This window comes from Pinus tabuliformis, chromosome 1_2, assembly GCF_031772625.1.
Source record: "Pinus tabuliformis cultivar Carrire ecotype Pingquan chromosome 1_2, CPIR1, whole genome shotgun sequence".
Lineage (NCBI taxonomy): Eukaryota > Viridiplantae > Streptophyta > Pinopsida > Pinales > Pinaceae > Pinus > Pinus tabuliformis.
The window spans coordinates 1,168,618,752-1,168,640,359 of NC_142298.1; positions in this window are offsets into that span (position 1 = coordinate 1,168,618,752).

Here is a 21,608-nt window from a genome sequence, read left to right on the forward strand (position 1 = left end):
ATCGCAAATCGCCGGATCGCAGATCGCAAGATCGTGTTTTATCATTCAATCACTGTGTGTTGCTTATGCGATGTTGCGATATGCGACGTCGCATATCGGCCATCGGCGATTCCTTAAGTTTCTCATTTAAGGGCACTTTTAAATATATGCAATGCGATGAATTTCACGTCGCTTCTTCGCAGCTTATTTACGCGCATAGGAAATGCTTCACTCTCTCTTCACGATGCGATATAGCTTTAGGGAGTAAAAATACAAAAATTTTGATAAAAATATTTTTTGGATTTTTTTTTGTTAAGGGTCCCCCTTTGCTTGGTGTTATTTCTAATACCAAATAAAGAGGGGGGTTGTTGGTGACCACAACAGGTTCCTGAAAGTGGAGCAGAAAATCTAGTGGTCTCTGGAGAGAAGACCATGTTGTGGCATGAAAGGCTTTGACATATTGGAGAGAAGGGCCTTCGAATACTTCATGGTAAAGGTATGGTGGAAGGCATGACTAATAGCTCTCTAGATTTTGATTTCTGTGAAAATTGTGTATATGGAAAGCAGAATCGAGTGAGTTTCCCCTCTGGTAGTAAGAGGGTGAAACATATATTAGAACTTGTGCACAGTGATTTGTTTGGACCTATGAAGGTTCCATCACTGGGTAAGTCTGTGTACTATGTTTCATTTATAAATGACTTCTCAAGGAATACATGGATATATCTCCTTAAGAAGAAATCTGAAGCCTTTGACAGGTTTAAAGAATTTAAGGCTCTTGTGGAAAATCAGACAGAGAAGAAGATAAAGGTGTTGAGGACAGATAATGGTGGAGAGTTTTACAGCAAGGAATTTGAAGAATTTTGTAAGAAGTGTGGTATAGCACGACAGAATACTACTCCATATACACCTCAGAAAAATGGAGTTGTGGAAAGAATGAATAAGACGTTGATGGAAAGGGCAAGAAACATGCTCAGTGGTGCCGTGTTAGGACAAGAATTCTAGGCAGAGGCAGTGGATACTGCATGTTACCTGGTCAATAGGTCACCTTCATCAACATTGGAGGATAAGACTCCACAAGAGGTATGGACTGGTAAGAAACCCTCTCTTTCACATATGAGAGTATTTGGATGTGATGCATATGTACATGTTCCAAAGGAGAAACGAACCAAGTTGGATAGTAAATTTGAAAAGTGCATCTTTATTGGGTATAAGGATGGTTTAAAGGGTTATAAGCTTTGGAACCCAGTCACACGGAAGGTTGTGTACAACCAAGATGTGGTGTTTAGATAGGTAAAATATGTTATTAAACATGAATTCCAACCAAATGAACCTGAGAAGATAGAGTTTGAGCTTAAGGAGGAAGAATCAAACTCTACAGCAGAGGAGGAATTAGAAGATGAACAGCCATAAACTCTGGGTGTAAGAAGATCAGTTTGAGAAAGAAGGCAGCCAGAAAGATATAGTCCATCTGCTTTCTATTCAAATTTTGCTTTATCTATTACTGATGATGATCCCAGAACTGTGAAGAAAGCAGTAGATTCAGAGGATGGAAAACTCTGGAAAGAGGCCATGGTTGATGAAATGGCATCTTTGCACAAAAATGAGGCTTGGGCTCTGGTGGAGTTGTCGGATGGAAGGAAACCCATTGGCAGCAAATGGGTGTTCAAGAAGAAGACAAATGCAAAAGGAAAGGTGGAGAAATACAAAGCTTGGTTGGTAGAAAAAGGTTATTCCCAGGTGCTGGGAATTGATTTTGGTGATATTTTTTCTCCTGTTGCTAAGGTAACTTCTATTAGATTACTTTTATCTATTGCTGCTGCTTTTGATTTTGAGGTAGAACAGATGGATGCGAAGACAACATTTCTTCATGGGGATCTGGAAGAGGAAATATACATGAAGCAACCTAAAGGCTTTGCGGTGAAGGGTAAGAAAGAACTGGTATGCATGTCAAAGAAGTCTTTGTATGGGTTAAAACAATCACCAAGGACGTGGTATCAGAAATTTGATACATTTATACGGGGACTTGGCTCCACCAGAAGCAAAGAAGATCACCGTGTGTATTTTAAATTAATTGGTGATCGTGTTATTTATCTAGTCTTGTATGTGGATGATATGTTGCTAGTTGGAAATGACAAAGAAATTATCCAGGATTTGAAGACCCAATTGTCCTCCAAATTCGACATGAAAGATCTTGGTGCTACAAACTATATTTTGGGCATGGAAAGTAAAAGAGATCGGGAAAAGAGGAAGCTCTGGTTAAACCAAAGGAAGTATGTCGAGACAATACTGTAGAGGTTTAATATGCTGGATAGTAAACCGGTGAAGGTTCCTATTCCTGTAGGTGTGAGGTTATCTGCTGAATAGTGTCCCAAGACACAAGAAGAGGAAGAGGACATGTCCCGTGTTCCATATGCAAGTGCAGTCGGTAGTTTGATGTATGCAATGGTCTGTACTAGACCAGACATTGCACATGCAGTGGGAGTATTGAGCAGGTTTATGTCAAAACCAGGGAAGGAGCACTGGACAACAATGAAGCGGGTTTTCAGGTATTTGTGTGGCACTAGTGATTATGGTTTGTGCTACCAAGGAAGATCAGGATTGGACAGAATGTTGGATATTCGTGGCTTTGTTGATGTAGACTGGGCTAGAGATCTGGATCAGAGAAGGTCTACAAGTGGGTATGTGTTTAACCTATTTAGAGGTGCAGTTAGTTGGATGAATAAGAAACAATATGTAGTGGAAATATCAGCTACAGAGGCAGAATACATGGCAGCCACTCATGCAAGCAAGGAAGCAGTTTGGTTGCAGAGATTTTGTTCAAGTATGGGGTTAGTATAGGGAGCTATAAGGATAGACTGTGACAGCCAAAGTGCAATTTTCTTGGCAAAGAACCCCGCATATCATTCAAAGACAAAGCACATTGATGTTCAGTATCACTTTGTGAGGGATACGATAGAAGACAAAAAGGTGTTGCTGGTAAAGGTGGACACTTTGAAGAACACTGCATATGCATTGAAAAAATTTGTGAGCTCTGAGAAGTTCTCTTGGTGTAGAGAGATAATGGGCGTTTCAGGGCTGGAAAAATAACTAAGCTCTCTTGTGGCCCCCTGTGGAAAGAAAACAACAAGTTGGAGAATGTTGGGTTGTGTTATATTCTTTCCACGACTAGCCCACGTAGTTAACCGAGGGGTTAGAGGGGGGGCGGAGCCCCCCTTCATTGCGCCGATTGTGTAGCGAGGCGGGGGGGGGTCACAAGGGGTCTGAGGTGTACCCGTAACCCCACTTTATGGGGTCTAGGGCAGCACCTCGGAAAATTTTGGTTTTGGACCCTATGTTAGGTTGGGCGGATCCACCTATGGTTTTGTGCATGATTTTTGCACATGTTTTTTGGACGCGATGGTTTTCGGTCCATGGTATTGGACGCGATGGTTTTCGGTCCATGGTATTGGATGCTTCGGCATGTATAAATATGTATTATAACACTGAAAGGAACATAATGAAAAATCACGCTGGTAGTCCCGGTTTTGGGATCCAGGGTAAAATCTCCTTGTATATGTGTTTTATGTGTTATGCTCTCACATTGTTTATTTTCTGTGTTTTAGAATTTGTATGCAGGTAATTTCTGTTCGGAGATAAAACCTACAAGGTTGCGGTCATATGGGTCGAGCTGGATGGGCTTCGTGCAAAGGTCTCCACGCCTACTAAGTGACTTGAGGGCGAGGCACGATGTTTGTGTTGGGGGCCTGTTGGGAGCGGGATCCCCCAACTTGGGCCGTTTGTGGTTAAAAGCCCATGTTTGAGTCAAATTTTGTAATAAAATTGTAAAGTATCCGCATTTATGGTCACAGAGCATGAAGGTGTCATGTGTCATAAAGGGTAATTTTCCCTTAGTTTTGTAAAGTAAAGTCAGCTGTAAGAGATCTACCCATGGTCTGCGGACCATGGGATTGTATAAAAAGAGCTAAGATCTAAGTAGTTTTAGGGAGATACAATGTAAGAGAGCCATAGCTCGAAAGTAGGAAGTCTAAGTCTTGTGTTGTAGCGTAGGTAGAGGCTCTACAGCTGAGTGCGCAAAGGCCTAGGGTATAAGTTTGCAGATGAGTGCGCGGACCCCTGCAACTGTGTGTGCAGGGGAACAGAGTTTGTAAGCACTTGGAAGATATCAATAAAGAGAAATATTCGGCAATTCCTGTGTCTTTGTTCTGTTAATGCATCTTGATATGTTATGTATGAACTTCCTTTATTATGCTTATGTGATGCACGAATGAATGCAATTACGTTGAATAATTGAATGCAATTACGATTATCTATTTACGCGGTGTTAACTATAATTATTTGATAAGATAAGCAAGTCACTTAGATTAATTGGGGAATTTGCATGGCATGTTGCCATAGCAGTGTGAAAGTACCTGAGCAGCAGGCTAGGGCTGTGTGAAGGTCGATCATACCCTTTCGCGGAGGTATTGAAGGACAGAATAAAGGGCTCGTCTTGCAAGCCCTAGAGCAAAGCGACCTGCATGAAGGCAGGGATAGAGGGAATAAAATGACATCACAACCATCTCAGGGTGCAGAAAATTGGTTCCAGCATCCCCCCATACTGCTTCGGGTAAGACTTCGGTCCGTGCTCCGTGGGTTGATGCCGAAAGGGCCAGTAGTGTAGGGATTTGTTTGGCTAATTAACGCTGAACCTAGGTCAGGCCCCCTCAAGCCAACACATATTTTTGGCCCCAACAAATGCCCAAAAAATCTGCATGTGTAAGAGATAGGTAGCCCAAAAATTTCAGTTTATGTCTTCCTAGCAAGTTTTTCCCTCTTCTAGCTACTTCACACTCTTTTTGTACTTCTCTTGCTTGAAGATTGAACTTGTTGAGTGAATGTAACAAATAGGTCGAATTTACTCTCCTTATATATTCTTCTTACAAAGGTCAAATTGCCCTTATGTAGGTTGACTTCTTGGGGATAAGGTTGACTTGGTGTGGAGGTGACAAATTACCTTTTTGACTCCAATTTAATTCTTTTTACATGATAGAAAATCCAAAGAAGGGTATAATAAAAATGAAAATGGCTCTAATGACAAGACAAAACCTAGAAGCCTTCAATGGGGATTTTTACCTAGAAAACTTTGACCCAAGCACAAAACCCTTGCTTTAATAAGTCATTTTCTTTTTGACAAGTACAATTATGAAGACCAAAGCTAGTTACATTATTCAACACTCCCTCTTAACAAGGGGGTATTTATAATTACATATATAAGAGTACATGGAAGATTTCAAAATGAAATGAACTACGAAGAGTTCTAGCACACTCAGTGCTACAGAATAGATTCCTGACTAGGGTAATCTATCTGGGTTCTAGTCTAGGTAGCATTACTCTTACATGCTAACCATCAAACCAGGGATCTAGGTGCGTATCCAAGGTCAAAGCACCAAGACCAACACCACCCTCCCTCTTCGGGATCTAGACATTAACACATAGGTCATCTAGATGTCCTCCCAAGCATCCACCATTAGATTATTCATATCTCCCTATCAATAAAATATGTAATATCAACTAACCTAAGCATTCTTCTAAAATACTCAAACTTCTTATTCAGAAGAGACTTCCTTAGCACATCAACTACCTATTCATCTGTCAGAATATATTATAGCTTCACGACCCCATCTTGTACCAAGCTCCTAATGCAGTGGAAATTATTATTGATATGTTTCGTCCTTCATATGTCTTTATGTTGATTTGATTATCACAATTTATCACTGTAGGATATACAAGATTTCCAAACAAATATGGCGATAGTTTTCTTAACCAAACAACTTTTTTTCCAACTTCACATGCAAAAACATATTCTACTTCAACACTACTTATCGCAATACAATCTTGTTTTCTACTCATCCATGAAATCATTGCAGATCTGAAACTGAAATATCCACCTATAGTCTTCTTCCATCAGTCTCACTGTCACCCCAATCTGAATCTGTAAAAACTATTAACTCAACTTCCTTATTATCATACTTTAGGCAGTGATGTATTGTGCCATGTAGATATCTCAATATATGCTTGGAAACTATCCAATGGTCATGATGAGGCTCCAACCGAAATTGACTGAGAACATTTACGAAAAAAACTTATATCAGGTCTCGTATTTACCAGGTACATCAGAGAACCCACCAACTCACAATAGCTAGTAGGATCGACGAGACTAGAGATAGAGCTTCTCAACTTCTTGATATTAGTGATCAGGGGAGTAGTCATAGGCTTGGAATCCATCATGCCAAATCTTTGCAATATCTCGATTATGTATTTACCTTGACCTATATATTGCTTTCTAGGTTTATGCCAAACTTCCAAACCCAAGTAACAATGCATAAGTCTTAGATCTTTCATTTAGAATTTAGCTGCTAGCATTTTCTTGCATTCTTGTATTCTACGCTTCGCACCTGTAATAAACAAGTCATCGACATATAATAGTATAATGACTGGTTCATTTTTCACCACCTTGATGTAGAGGTTTGGATCTGCACAACTTTTTACGAATCCAATTCTTAATAGATATGCATCCATCCTTACATACCATGCTTTAGAAGTTTATTTCGAGTGATATAGGGCTTTCTTAAGTATGAAAACATGTGTGTCAATGCTATTTATTTTAAATAATTATAGTTGTTCAATGTATACTTCTTCATCGATGGTTACATTCATAAATGTTGTTTTTACGTCCATTTGATGGATATTCCATCCCATCGTAGCAACTAGTGAAACAAATATCTTATAGTAGTATATCTTGCAGTAGGTGCAAAGGTCTCTTCATAGTCTATACCTTCTTTTTGAAAGAAACCCCTTGCAACAAATCTAGTTTTGTATTTGTATATACTTCCATCAACAACATGTTTGATTTTGTAAATCCATTTTGAGGTGACAACTGATTTGTCACTTGGCCTAGGAACGATTTCCCATAATCCATTCTTCATGATGGATTGATATTCTTCTGGCATCGCTTCCTTCCATTTTTCTTGATGAGAAGCTTCTTCAAATGTAGTTGGTTCAACTTCTATCAATTTTTTAATATATGTTGCATATCCTGAATATCTTTTTTTTTTTTGCTTTCTCTAAAAGTTCCCTTAGTAGCTCCATGTCCTTCGGCATCTTCAAGAGTAGATTTTAACCATATTGGCCTCTTCCTTGTTTTGGGTATGATCATAAGTTGAATCGGCTCACTTGGTCCTTCTTCTTCTTCTTCTTGGTTTTTAGTTGTCTTATCATGATTCTCTTCTTCTTGAAATAGTGGTATATCTTCGTCATCGGAATCGATTGGAATATCCTTGGATATTTTGTAGGCATGATTCTCATCAAATATAACATCCCTGCTCACTTCATTTTGTCTTCCTTCCTTGATGTAGATTCTATGTTATTTTGAATAAAGGACTGTAGCCAATGAAAATCCCTTTAATTCTTGTAGAATCTAATTTATTTCGCTTTTCCTTTGGAACATGGACATATGCGGGACACCCAAAGATTTAGAGATGGTCCACATATGGATTCTTCCCTGTGTATGCTTCTTCAAGTTTCATATTCTCAAGGATTCGTAAGACATGTATTTTGTATATATATATATATTGTTGTCATTGCTGCTTCTCCCCATAGAAACTTTGGTAGATCTTGATAAAATATCATAGTTTGTATACATTCTTCAATTGTTTTATTTTTCCTTTCTACAACTCCATTATGTTCGGGATTGTAGGAAACAATGAGATCACTCTTAATACTTGCTTCTTTGCAATATGAAATTAGTTCTTTTGAAGTGTATTCCCCTCCATTTTAGGATCTCAAAGTCTTTATCTTTCTTTCAGTTAAGGTCTCCACTTCAGATCTAAACTCCTTAAAATTTTCAAATACTTCATCCTTTGTCTTGAGAAGGCAGAGCCATGTATTTCTAGATTGATCATCAATGAAGGTTACATAATAAAGATGGCCTCAAAGAGATTTGTTAGACATATGCCCACACACATTAGAATGAATGAGGGCTAATATTTCCTTATACCTTGTATCACGACCTGTAAAAGGCTTCCTTGTATTCTTTCCCAAAGTACATCCCTTACATACTCCTTCACTATCTTCCTTGATGTTGGGGATGCCATTTACCATTTTATTAATAGAGGGAATGATATTGTAATGTATATGCCCATATCTTCTATGCCATAGTTCGATAATATTGATCTCCATGTGAACTAGGGATTGAGCAGATGGTGTTATAACTCTATATAACCCTCCTTCACGTACTCCAATAACTTTTTGATCCAGATCTTTGGGGGAGGCCCCCAAGATCTAAAAAAAATTTGAAATGGATCTTGGGGGGAGGCCCCCAAGGTCTGAAAAATTGCAATGCCATAAAGAAAGTGAGAGAACACACAATAAACAAAAACACAAAGATTTTTTTTTATTAATACGGAGAATAACTGTAAAAGCTACATTGTGGCGGATAAAGTGTCATTTTATAAAATGTTACTTGTTACTGATAGTATTTTTTGGTCACAATAGCACGGGTAAATTCCATGGGTGAATGAATACCACTGGTGGATGTCCAAATACCATGGGAAAATACCATGGGTGGATGAATACCATGGGTGGATGTCACTTACAATACCATGGGTGGATGCCACTTACAATACCATGGGTAAATTCCATGAGTGGATGAATAACATGGGTGGATGAATACCATGGGTTGATGCCATTTTCCATTCGGATCATTCCTCCCTCCTTAAGAAGTAATGGTCCCCATTGCATGAAGTTCCCTCATGTGAAGCCTTTGTTGAATATGAAGAGCCACTGAAGAGAATGGTTTTATGTGGTTAACCCATAACCATGATGAACGAAGATTCGAGGATAGAGATACCTTGTAATGCTTGTGACCAATTGCGATACTAACAGTGTGCGGCCTAGCAAATGGACTTCAATGAAGTGTGGGTTTGTGGATTATCCATAACCATGATGAACAAAAATCCGAGGATATAGGTACTCTGTAATGCTTGTGACCAACTATGATACTAACAGTGTGCGACCTAGAAAATCGACTTTGATGAAGTGTGGGTTTGTGGATGACCCATAACCATGACACACGAAGATCCGAGCATAGAGATACCCTGTAATTCTTGTGACCAACTACGATACTAACAATGTGTGGCCTAGCAAATGGACTTTGATGACAAGAATTCTGTGTGATTGACCCATAACCGTGATGTTGGTTGTTGATGAAGTAGCAGATGCCTACATAGCCTGGGGTGGGAGGGCACGTCTCCAAAGAACCAAAGCTGAATGCTGCTATGTTGAAACTGATGAATGTGAAGCAGGTGCCTACTAAAGCGGGGTGGGAGGGCACGTCTCCAAAGGGAACCCGCTCCGAATGCTGCTCCAGAATTAAAATGGACATAACTCGGTCAATATAACTCAGAATATTTATTATAACCTATTTTTTGAAATAGAAGGACCATTTTTCATATTCTCGTGTGGTGGAAATCCTTATCTAGACACTCTAGAATCTCAGATTTGCGTTACAACTTTTCCGCCGTCACAAAAGTTCTGAAAAAATAACTGATTTTAAATCAACGATATCTCCCACATCCGAACTCCGATTCGACCCATTTTTTTTTTTTTGAAATTGAGCAATATTTTGATAGGAGCTTAGATCTATAATCAGTTTTCTGAAATTCTACACCAAAATTGCAAAAAACGATAGGAGAGATGCTGTCCACGAATTACTGTCAAAAACATTTCTGCAACAGCTAATTTTAAATCAGCGATATCTCACTCATCTGGACTCCAATTCGGGCAATTTTTTTGTTTGAATTTGGGTATTTTTTCGCATGGAATCCAGATCTATTATTTTTTTTTAATAAAGTTTTCACCAAAAATTTCAGATTTGATCTGCAAACTCGCTGCCCAAAAACATTCCTGAAAAAAATGAAAAAATAAAAATTCTTCCCACTTGGCCCAAGAAAATGCTTTGTGGAGGATGTAGCACATGCTTGAAGTTTGTTGAATATTGCTGAAAATTTTGAAACTGAAATATGCATCAAACCCTCATTCCCATGGAATCATAACCTTCTCTGATACCACTGATCTAGATCTTGGGGGAGGCCCCCAAGATTTGAAAAATTGAAATGCCAAAAGAAAAAGAGGAGAATGCCCAATAAACAAAACCACAAAGATTTTTTTATTAAAATGGAGAATAACTATAAAAGCTACAGTGTAGCGGACAAACTATCCTTTTACAAAATGCGACTTGTTACTTATAGTATTTTTCGGTTACAATACCATGGGTAAATTCCATGGGTGAATGAATACCACGGGTGGATGTCAAAATACCATGGGAAAATACCATGGGTGAATGAATACCATGGGTGGATGTCACTTATAATACCATGGGTGGATGCCGCTTATAATACCGTGGGTAAATTCCATGGGTGGATGAATAACATGGGTTGATGCCATTTCCCATTTGAATCACTTTTTAATGCAGGAGCATCTGGACTTAGCCAACAATGTGATTGTTTGTTCACATGTTGTGGTTAAATGAGTTAAATTTCATTGACCTGAGTGGTCAAAAGTCAATTTTCATAGAGAGGGTTGGATCTCTCGAAAATGATCTTTACTTCATTATTGTAATAATTAGAAAATTGTATTATTTAGACTAAGGGATAAGTTGTTAGCATAGGTGTGTACTAGAGCTTAAGAATAGAGGTTTTATTGTTAGATTGATTAAAATAGAGATCCAGTTGTTAGTGCAGTTAGAATAGGATTTGACTCATAAAAGAGAATAAAATGTAATGGAAAGAGACTAGCTGAGATGATTGGGAATTGAGTGAGAAGCGAGAGTTTAAGTGATAGATAGGGTTTTGAAATTGAGACAGAGGAAAAATAAATTGTTGTAATTGAGCAAGAGGGCCAAGACTCTGTAACTGCTATTATATCAAATAAATTGATTCAATGTGCAACTGTGTGTTAATCTTGGTGCAGAATCTCGTTTACATTTTATCATTAATTGCAGTCATTTAGTGTTAATGGGTAATCTTGGAATTAAGCGCTAAAACATTTATTAAGCGCTTTATTAAAGTTTGATTTAATGCACATGGGTTGTATTGGAAAGGTGGGAAGTGGTATATCGCGTGCCTTTCAAGTGGTAAGTGGTAATATTCTGAGTCCGCACGATTAGCTTGAGCGCTCGACACGTCGCAATCGGAGGAGAGAGAAAACCACTTTTTCGCGTGCCTCCAAAGTGATAAAGACCGTGCTTGAATCCATGCGAAATTATGTGACAACCATTGGACCGGACGGATAGAACGACGGTAGAAAATCAATGGGCTAGTTAGTGATTGGGGTGAGTGATGACAATTAAATCTGGAGAGAGGAGATCAACAACGTAGAGTGAAGCACCTATTTAAAAAGGGAAAGTCAACGTGGGATCGACGTGCTTAGGGAAAAAACATACCCTCAAGATAAAGTAAGCCATGTATAGAATCCACTTGAATACATCTGATTGGTTACACATTAACCAATAGTCTATTTTTAAGACTACCACCTTATTTTGATCAACTTCCTGCGTCATTTTTGGTATCGGAGCCCAGAGATTGAGTTTGACTAGAGTAAACATGCTGCCGAGGAGGGGAGCTAGCATAGGTCGAGGAAGACATGAAGCAAATGCAGTTCTGCTGGAAGAGATCTGTAGTCTGTGTATAGGGATGGACATAATGGAGATTGCTAAGAGGAGAGCACCTGATGAAGGAGTTGCCAGTGCTGCAGAAGAATCTTTTGAGGAAGAAGAAGAGGAGGAAAACAAAACTACCAAAGTTATCAAGATGTTGGCTAAAGTAGGTGGAAAAACAAATGTGGAAACTCCTGTGTATGAAGGGAGTCTCAATGCAGAAGAGTTGATGGATTGGATCAGTTCATTGGACAAATATTTTGACTATGAGGAGGTTGATGACAAAAATAAGGTGAAATTTGCAGTTACCGGATTGAAGGGTCATGTAGCTATTTGGTGGGATGAACTACAAACATCCAGAATAAGAAAAGGATAGTCCAAGATTAAGCAATGGGACAAAATGGTGAGTAAAATGAAAGATAAATTTATGCCAAAATATTATCATTTAAATATTTTCAAACAGTTACAGAATTTATGGCAAAAAGGAATGTCTGTAAATAATATACATAAGAGTTTTATGAATTGAGTATTAGAGTAGGACATGCAGAGGATGACATGGAGAAGGTAGCCAGATATATCAATGGCTTAAGATATGACATACAGGATGAGATCAACTTGCTGAGTCTGAAGACCATTGAAGATGCCTATCAAGCAAGTTTGAAGGCAGAAGAGAAGATGTTGAGGAAACAAAATCAGAGGAATAGAGGGAAAAGTTCAGTAAGAGGTAGAGGAACTACCAGACCAAGGTTTCAACAACATCAGAGTGGAGCAGGAAGTTCAAGTAGTAGACCACCACAAGAGGGGAGATTTTAATAGAGGAATATTTGCACCCATAGGAAGAGGTCGAGGAAGAGATATTCGGTGTTACACATGTGGAGAATGGGGACATGGATCATGGGATTGTCCTCATAATAGAACAACAAGTCAGAGGAATGTGAATGTGGCTGAGGCAAGGGAAGAAACACCTCAAATTACAGACAAGGAAGAATCCCCTGAAGTAGGAGAATCCCTATTATTGAAAAGGGTATTTCTTAAGGCAGAGAAAGAGACTAGAGAACTAGCTCAGAGCAAGAGTTTATTCAGAACTACATGTAAATCCAAAGGTAAATGTTGTAAAGTGATAATTTATAGTGGAAGCATTGATAACCTTGTTTCTATAGAGATGGTGGACAAGCTAGGATTAGTGAAGACAGTACACCCTACTCCTTACAAAGTGTCATGGTTGTAGAAAGGACATCAGATTATTGTGACAAAACAATGCAAGGTAGAGATACAGATTGGTACTTATAAAGATGTGATATTGTGTGATGTAATGCCAATGGATGTATGCCATGTATTGCTAGGAAGACCTTGGCAGTTTTATCGGAAAGCTATTCATGATGGGAGGAAAAATACTTATACTCTAGAGAAGGATGGAAATAAACATACACTGCTGCCATTGAAGGATGAAGCTGACAAAGGAGCACTTGGAAACAATGTTATGCTGATGAGTGGAAAGGAGCTGTTGCAAGAGGTTGCAAAAGGTTAAGAAATGAATTTTGCTGTCATAGGGAGACCTAAAGTAATTTTGACTTCCACAAATTTAGATGATTTACCTGAAGAAATCAAAACTCAATTGAATAATTTTGCTGATATTATTGTGGATGAGTTGCCAAATGCAGTGCCACCAATCAGGAGTATTAGTCATCATATTGACCTAATATCAGGAACAAGTTTGCTAAACAAAGTAGCATACAAATTAACTCCTCAAGAGAATGCAGAAGTTGGAAGACAAGTGCAAGAAATGATGGATAAGGGACTAATCATAGAGAGTCTTAGTCTATGTGCTGTACCAACATCCCCAGTCCAAAGAAAGGAGGTGAATGGCATATGTGCACAGATTCCAGAGCCATAAACAAGATCACTATTAGGTATAGGTTTCCTTTACCACGCATGGATGATTTGATGGATTGTTTGAGTGGGTCAAAGTATTTTACTAAAATAGATCTGAAGAGTGGATATCATCAAATAAGAATTAGAGAAGGAGATGAATGGAAGACTGCATTTAAAACAAACAGTGGGTTGTATGAGTGGTTAGTGATGCCTTTTGGACTCACTAATGCACCTAGCACATTCATGAGATTGATGAATGAAGTATTGAAGGAATATGCAGGCAAGTTTGTTATTGTTTATCTTGATGATATTCTAGTTTTTAGTAGAAGTAAAGAAGAACATCTAGAACATCTTAAATTGGTTTTAAGAACTCTGCAGAAAGAGAAACTACTGATAAATATGAAGAAATGTAGTTTCATGAAAGAAGAATTAATTTACTTGGGATTTTTAGTTTCTAAAGAACGGTTGAAAATGGATCAAGAGAAAGTCCAAGCAATTTGGAACTGGCCTATTCCAAGGAATGAAGTAAGAAGTTTTCATGGTCTTGCAAGTTTTTATAGGAAATTTATCAGAGGTTTTAGTCAGATTTGTGCACCAATTCTTGAAACAATCAAGGAGACTGATCAGCCATTCAAGTGGATAGAAGTAGCAGACAATAATTTTAAGTTTCCGAAGAGGAAAATCACAGAGAAACCAGTTTTAGCTTTACCTGATTTTGAAACAGTATTTCAAGTTGAAACAGATGTTAGTGGAGTTGCAATTGGAGCAGTTTTGAGTCAGGAACAGAGACGAATAGCATACTTTAGTGAGAAATTAAATGAAGCTAAGAAGAAGTATTCTTATTATGATAAAGAATTTTATGCTATTGTACAAGCCTTAAAAAAATGGAGACATTATTTGCTACCAAAGGAGTTTATATTGTATTCTGATAATCATGCATTACAGTTCATAAACAACCAATGGAAATTGAACCAGAAACATGCCAAGTGGGTAGATTTTTTACAGAGATTTACTTTTGTGATAAAACACACAAGTGGTAAGTTGAACAAAGTTTCTGATGCTTCAAGTAGGGTAAATTTCATTGTGCAAGAATTAAAATTTGGTGTTGTAGGATTTGAAGAAATGGTTGAAATGTATAAAGATGATGCATATTTTAAAGATATTTATACAACAGTACAAAATCCAATAGTTCATAATAGAAGTCAGTGGTTATATTATCTTATCCAAGGAGGTTTATTGTTTAAAGGAAACAAGTTGTGCATTCCCAAATGTTCTATGAGGGAAAACATAATAAAGGAGAAACACAGTGGAAGATTATCTAGTCACTTTGGAGAAGACAAAACCTTTTCTCAGGTAAATGCTTTTTACTATTGGCCAAAGATGCAAACTGATGTTAAGAGATTTATTGAGAAGTGCAGGATATGTCAGCATGCTAAAGGGAGAAGCTAGAATATAGGATTGTACCAGCCATTTCCAATACCAGACCGACCATGGGATGTAGTTAGAATGGATTTTGTTTTGGGGTTACCTAAAACTCAAAGGGGGAATGAACCATTTATGTTGTGGTAGATATATTTTCCAAGATGGCACATTTCATTGCATGTAAGAAGACTAGTGATGCAACACATATTTCTAATCTATTTTTTTCAGAAATTGTAAGATTACATGGATTGCTTGTAAGTATTATGTCTAATAGAGATACAAAGTTTGTAGGGCATTTCTGGAGAACTCTTTGGAAGAAACTAGGTACTAACTTCAGTTTCAGTTCATCATACCATCCTTAAACAGATGGACAGACTGAAGTGGTAAACAAAATCTTGGGGAACATATTGAGAAGTTTAGTGTATCAAAATCTAAGCAGTGGGATTTAGCACTAGCTCAGGGCGAGTTTGCTTATAATGACACTCCAAACCGAAGTACTGGAATGAGTCCATTTCAGATTGTTTTTGGGATGAATCCAAGAGGTGTGTATGAGCTTAGAAATTTGAGTAAGCAGGAGACAAGAAGTGCAAAAGCTGAAGAGTTTGCAGAGCAGATGCAGAGACTACAAGAAGATGTCAAAGGCAGATTGCAAGAAAGCAGTGGCAAATACAAACAGAGAGCTGATATGAAAAGAAGAGAGAAAGAATTACAAGTGGGAGATTTAGTGATGGTGTATTTGAGAAAAGAAATATTTCTTGTTAAGACTTACAATAAACTAAAAATGATAAAGATAGGACCATGTAGAATTGTAAGAAAGTTTTCAACTAATGCTTATGAAATTGAATTGCCAAAAGGAATTGGAATATCACCTTCTTCAGTGTTGCAGATTTGTATCCATACAAGGAGACATAAACAGAGCTATAGAAGGAAACTACAGAAGATGAAGTTTAAACTTTGAACTTGGAAGAACAAATGCCAAAGGCAGTTAAGAAAAAGGTGGAAGTTGTTTTGGAGAAAAGAGTATCCAAAAGAACCAGAGGACAAGTTTATTTTCATTATCTGGTCAAATGGAAAGGACAGCTAGTGGAGGATGCTATTTGGTTGACAACATCAGAGTTGCAGAAGTATGGAGTAAACCCTAAAAGACTGAGGCATGATTCTTTTCTTCCTCGGGAGTTTGATGCATGAGCATTTGGACTTAGCCAGCAATGTGATTGTTTGTTCACATGTTGTGGCTAAAAGAGTTAAATTTCACTAGCTTGAGTGGTCAAAAGTTAGTTTTGGTAGAGAGGGTCGGGTCTCTCGAAAATGATCTTTACTTCATTATTGTAATAATTAGAAAATTGTATTATTTAGACTAAGGGATAAGTTTTTAGCATAGGTGTGTAATAGAGCTTAATAATAGAGATTTGATTGTTAGATTGATTAAAATAGAGATCAAGTTGTTAGTGCAGTTAGAATAGGATTTGACTCATAAAAGAGAAGAAAATGTAATGGAAAGGGATTAGCTGAGATGATTGAGAATTGAGTGAGAAGCGAGAGTTTGAGTGATAGATAGGGTTTTGAGATTGAGACAGAGGTTAAATAAATTGCTATACTTGAGTGAGAGGGCCAAGAATCTGTAATTGCTATTATATCGAATAAATTGATTTAGTGTGCAACTGTGTGTTAATCCTGGTGCAAAATCTCATTTACATATGTGTATCTGCGTTCTGAAACTTAACCGGGTATTTCCTCTGTTTTCACACTTTAATTGTAAATCTCAATGTTTATGTGTTTATCATTAATCACAATCATTTAGTGTTAATGGGTAATCTTGGAATTAAGCGCTAAAACATTTTTAAGCGCTTTATTAAAGTTTGATTTAATGCACATGGGTTGTATTGGAAAAGCGGGAAGCGGTATATCACGTGCCTTTCAAGTGGTAAGCGATAATATTCTGAGTCTGCGCGATTAGCTTGAGCGCTCGACAAGTCAGAACTGGAGGAGAGAGAAAACCCCTTTTCACATGCCTCCGAAGTGATAAAGACCGTGCTTGAATACACGCGAAATCATGTGACGACTATTGGATCGAACGGACAGATCGACGGTAGAAAATAAATGGGCTAGTTAGTGATCGGGGTGAGTGATGACCGTTAGATCTGGAGAGAGGAGATCAATGGTGTAGAGTGAAGCGCCTTTTTAAAAAGAAAGTCAACGTTGGATCAACGTGCTTAGGGAAAAAACGGACCCTCAGGATAAATTAAGCCACGTATAGAATCCGCTTGAACACATCTGATTGGTTACACATTAACCAATAGTCTATTTTTAAGACTACCACCTTATTTTGATCAACCTCTTGCGTCACTTTTTCCTTTTCAATGCTTAAATATATTCCCCAAACCAAAAATTTACCATCTATAAAGGAAAACCTATCTCCTTTATCTTCTAAATAAGAAATTGAAATTAAATTCCTTTTCAAACCTAGAACATAGATTATATTGTTGAGGTCTAGCTTTGCTCCATTTTCTAACTTCAATGATGTAGATCCAAGGCCCTTGATGACATAACTGTTGTTGTCTCCTAGCTCCACTACATGAGATGATGGTTCCTTTGATAGAGTATGAAGTTGTCCACTTTCTCCTGTCACATGTCTTGATGCTCCACTATCAATGATCCATGAATTTTCATCATCAAGAGTACCTGTAAATGTAAACAAGAACCCTTCGCTTTTGACTTTATTATATAACTTGTAGATGATCCTTCCAATACAACTTCTTGCAATTATTATAACATTGAATCCCATCTTCAAGTAACTTTTCATAGAGGGAGTAACATTTTATTTGAAGCAAACAAAGTGTTCTCCAACCTTCTTCAACCTTAGCTCTGATCCCATGTCGAGAAATCAATACTAGTAAGGATTAGGGCTTGATTCCTCTTTCTTGATAATTACTTGTGAATTATGTTGGCCTCTTTTATTAATTAAATAATTTATCTTTCATCAAGTAATTACCATATTATATGTGTATGGAGATCATGAGAACAAGAGACACATGATGTAGGCGCACAAATAGATAAAACCCCCTATAAGGGGGAAAACCTAGTCAAGAAATCTTCCTTCAGTAGATTCAATTCAAGATGAGACACTTCTAGACTTCTTAGACCTAGACAAAAACCTCCTCCAACCACCAAGTTAGCCTTTCCCTGCAATAAATGATCTTCACAAAACACTTCAAGTGAAATCTCCTCAACAACAAATTTAATTCATAAGTTCATCCCCCCCACAGTAGAACTTCGACCCCAAAGCAAAATTTCAGAGTTGCGGTAAACACAAATTTTCAGTCCCAGCAACTGCCCAAAAAATTCACACATGTAAGAGATAGGTAGCCCAAAAACTTTGATTTAGGTCTTCCTAAAAACTTCGTCCTCTTCTAGCTACTTCACACTCTTTTTTTGCTTCTCTTTTTTGAAGATTGAACTTGTTGAGTAAATGTAACAAATTCAAATTGCCTCTCCTTATATAGTCTTTTTGTTGGGCCGAATCGCCCTTATGTAGGTCGACTTCTTGGGGACAAGACCAACTTGGTGTGGAGGAAAAAAATTACCTTTTTGACTCAAAAATAATTATTTTTACATGATACAAAAGCCTAAGACAGGTTTAATAAAAATGTTGATGACTCTAATGACTCAAGACAAAACCTAGAAGCCTTTAATGGAGGTTTTGACCTAGAAAAATTTGACCCAAGCATGAAACCCATGCTTTAATAAGTCATTTTCTTTAATAATAATTTTTATTTTTGACAAGTATAATTATGAAGACCAAAGCTAGTTACATTCTTCAACACCCCTTGCCCATGGCGAAGTTTAAAAGGGAGGGGGGGAGTGTGGTGGAAAGTATCGCCCCACTCACCGTTGCAAATAAATAATTGACCATCATAGATTGATGATTGGGAACAATCACAACCCCACCTCGTGGTCAGTGTTTAACAGGAGTAGGGATTGCAGCTAGGTTTGACGCCAAACCACCCACCCTAGATTGACAATGGAGATTAATTGCGGGGTCCCACTTCCCCAAATTCGAAACCATTATTGACGGGGTCCACATTATCGATAGTTTTGGTCAAAGCAATATCACATGAAAACATGATGCATAATTGACAAATGACTCAATAGATAGGTAAGTAGTTACGGAAAAGCCACACAGGCCCAAGGAAATAGGTGGCACTGACATGGTAGCCTACGTGGACAACTAAGGTTGCATTCCATGCCAGCATGACACCATGATGATGTCAGCAATGGCATCACCAACTGAAGGAATAAAAAATAATTATTGAAAATTGCACCTAAAAAGAGATAAGGGCCTTGATGAATGTAAAGTGAAAGGTCACATGCATGCTAAGTGTCAAGGGAGATGGCATAGGTTAGTTCGAGGCCAATGAAAACTGAAAGTTTGAAAAGTAAAAGAAATTAGTTACTTTCTTAGGGAAATAGGAGGTGCATAGAAAGGTTTTATATGTCTAAAGAAAATTATAGAATATAGTTATAGGCAAACCCGACTAGATCTGGGGAGTAAATCAACCAAATTATAACAATTTGTTTTTTCTTTCTGAAATTATGCTAATTTTACAATTCGTCTACTTGTAGTCAAATTTTTAGGACGTTAATGATGTTCTTAGGTAGTGACGATCCATGATAACTTCTTGTACCATTATAGTAGTGTTTATAGATGAAATCAAAGGTATCGTAGAAATCTTTCCAGCAACATATTGCACTGTGAAATTGAGTTAATATGAAGGAACTGTAACTAAAACAACATGAAGGAAAAATAGGGCATACAATCACTTCAAAAGGGTGTAACTCAACACCTAGAGCTCAAATTGGGTGTTGAAGCAATTAATATAAATCTAAGGGAATATAGAACCCAACCATGGAGCTAGATTTGAAATTCGAATGTATAATTGTTCAGGAAATGGGAAATAGTGTGTTGTTATAGAATAGGGAAAATTGGGGAAAATAGGCCAAAATTTTCAGAGGCCATAACTTCTAGCTCAACATTTGAATTTGGGCAAAAAAATAGTCCAAAGAAAGTTGTTGAGAAGGAGAATAAGCCCATTAACCTAGAATTTTGGATCAATGTGGAAAAATTCCTAATTTTTTTAAAAGGAAGTAACAGGTGGCCTATAAGGCATGACCAATATGAGGACAAAGAGTATGGGGGATACTCATGGGTACTATAGTCATGAAGAAGAGGTTATATCCATTAACATTAGCATGGGTAATGTTGGAATAGAGTCAGATGGTCATTGAAGGGATATGATAAAGGATATAAGCATGGAAGACACCATGAGGAGTCTCCAAAAGGAAGTGCTTAACTATAAATATGATAATGAGAGATTGATAAGAGAACATCAACAAATCAATAGTTATAATTTACAGAGTCTGAATAAATTAGATATGAGAATAAGCTAGGGGTCTGGTTCTAAAAAGGCAGAGGAACATGACTTAGGATTTAAGGGGAGAGATGCTTTATGTTAAATAAACTCTAGGAGTGTTGTTGGCCAACCTCATCATGCATCAATGAAATACACTAGAGAGCCTATGTTTCTTTGGGGTCATAAGGTAGTTCAAGCATGTCACCAGTAAGGTGGCCAATAAGGATACCAAACTTGGACAATTTATAAGAGAAACTTAGAAAGATCAAGCTGCCTATATTTAATGGTGAGCATAAGAGTGGAAAAGAGATTGAAAATTGGTTGTTGGAAATGAGAAAATACCTTCAGCTACATGATTCTTCCTCCAATTTAAAGGCAAAAATTTCTAGAAATCACTTGAAGGGGGAAGCAAATCTATGTTGGAAGCAACTCAATAAATAAAACATTTGGATGAAAGGAAGATTTCATGGAGAAAATTTAAAAAGTATTTCCGAAGGAAGTACCTATTTAAACATTATCATGAAATAAAAATGCATTTCTTCAAACTCAAGTTGGTGAACATGACAATGGAAGAATATAGCTAGAAATTCACTGGGTTACTAAGGTATGTAGATTTTACTAGAGATGAAAATTTGAAGATACAAAGATATGTGAGTGGATTTCCACCATTCTATGGTGATAGAATTAAATTTGACGAAACAAAAACTTTGGATAAATCTATGAGGAAGGAATAATACCTCTATGAGTGGGGTAAAAATAAGTCAGTTTTCCAAAGGACTTGGGATGATAGGAAAAAAATCAAGATGGAACAAAGGAAGAAAGGATTCAAACCCCATCTTTCAAAAATGATTCTCAGGAAAAACAAAAAACACAACCAATGCATAGTGAACCAAAGGGGGTGGATTCATTGAGTAAGAAACCAATATTTCAGACCATTAAGTGTTGGGTTTGTGATAGAGAGCAAAGCTATAGGGATCACCAAAACAAAGACGTAAAAATAAGAACTATACATCACATCCAAGGAGTTGATACAGTGGAGGACATGGGTAGAAGCATGTCCAAAATTTATGCAACATTGGATTGTTGAAAACTGGATGTTCTATGCTGAAATAATTACTTAAAACAAAACTTGTTCCCGTTACAAATTCAGTTAAACAATTGTAGACCATATAAACCATATGAAAAATATAAGACAACCAAGAACACAAAGAGACACAAAAAATTAGGTTCAA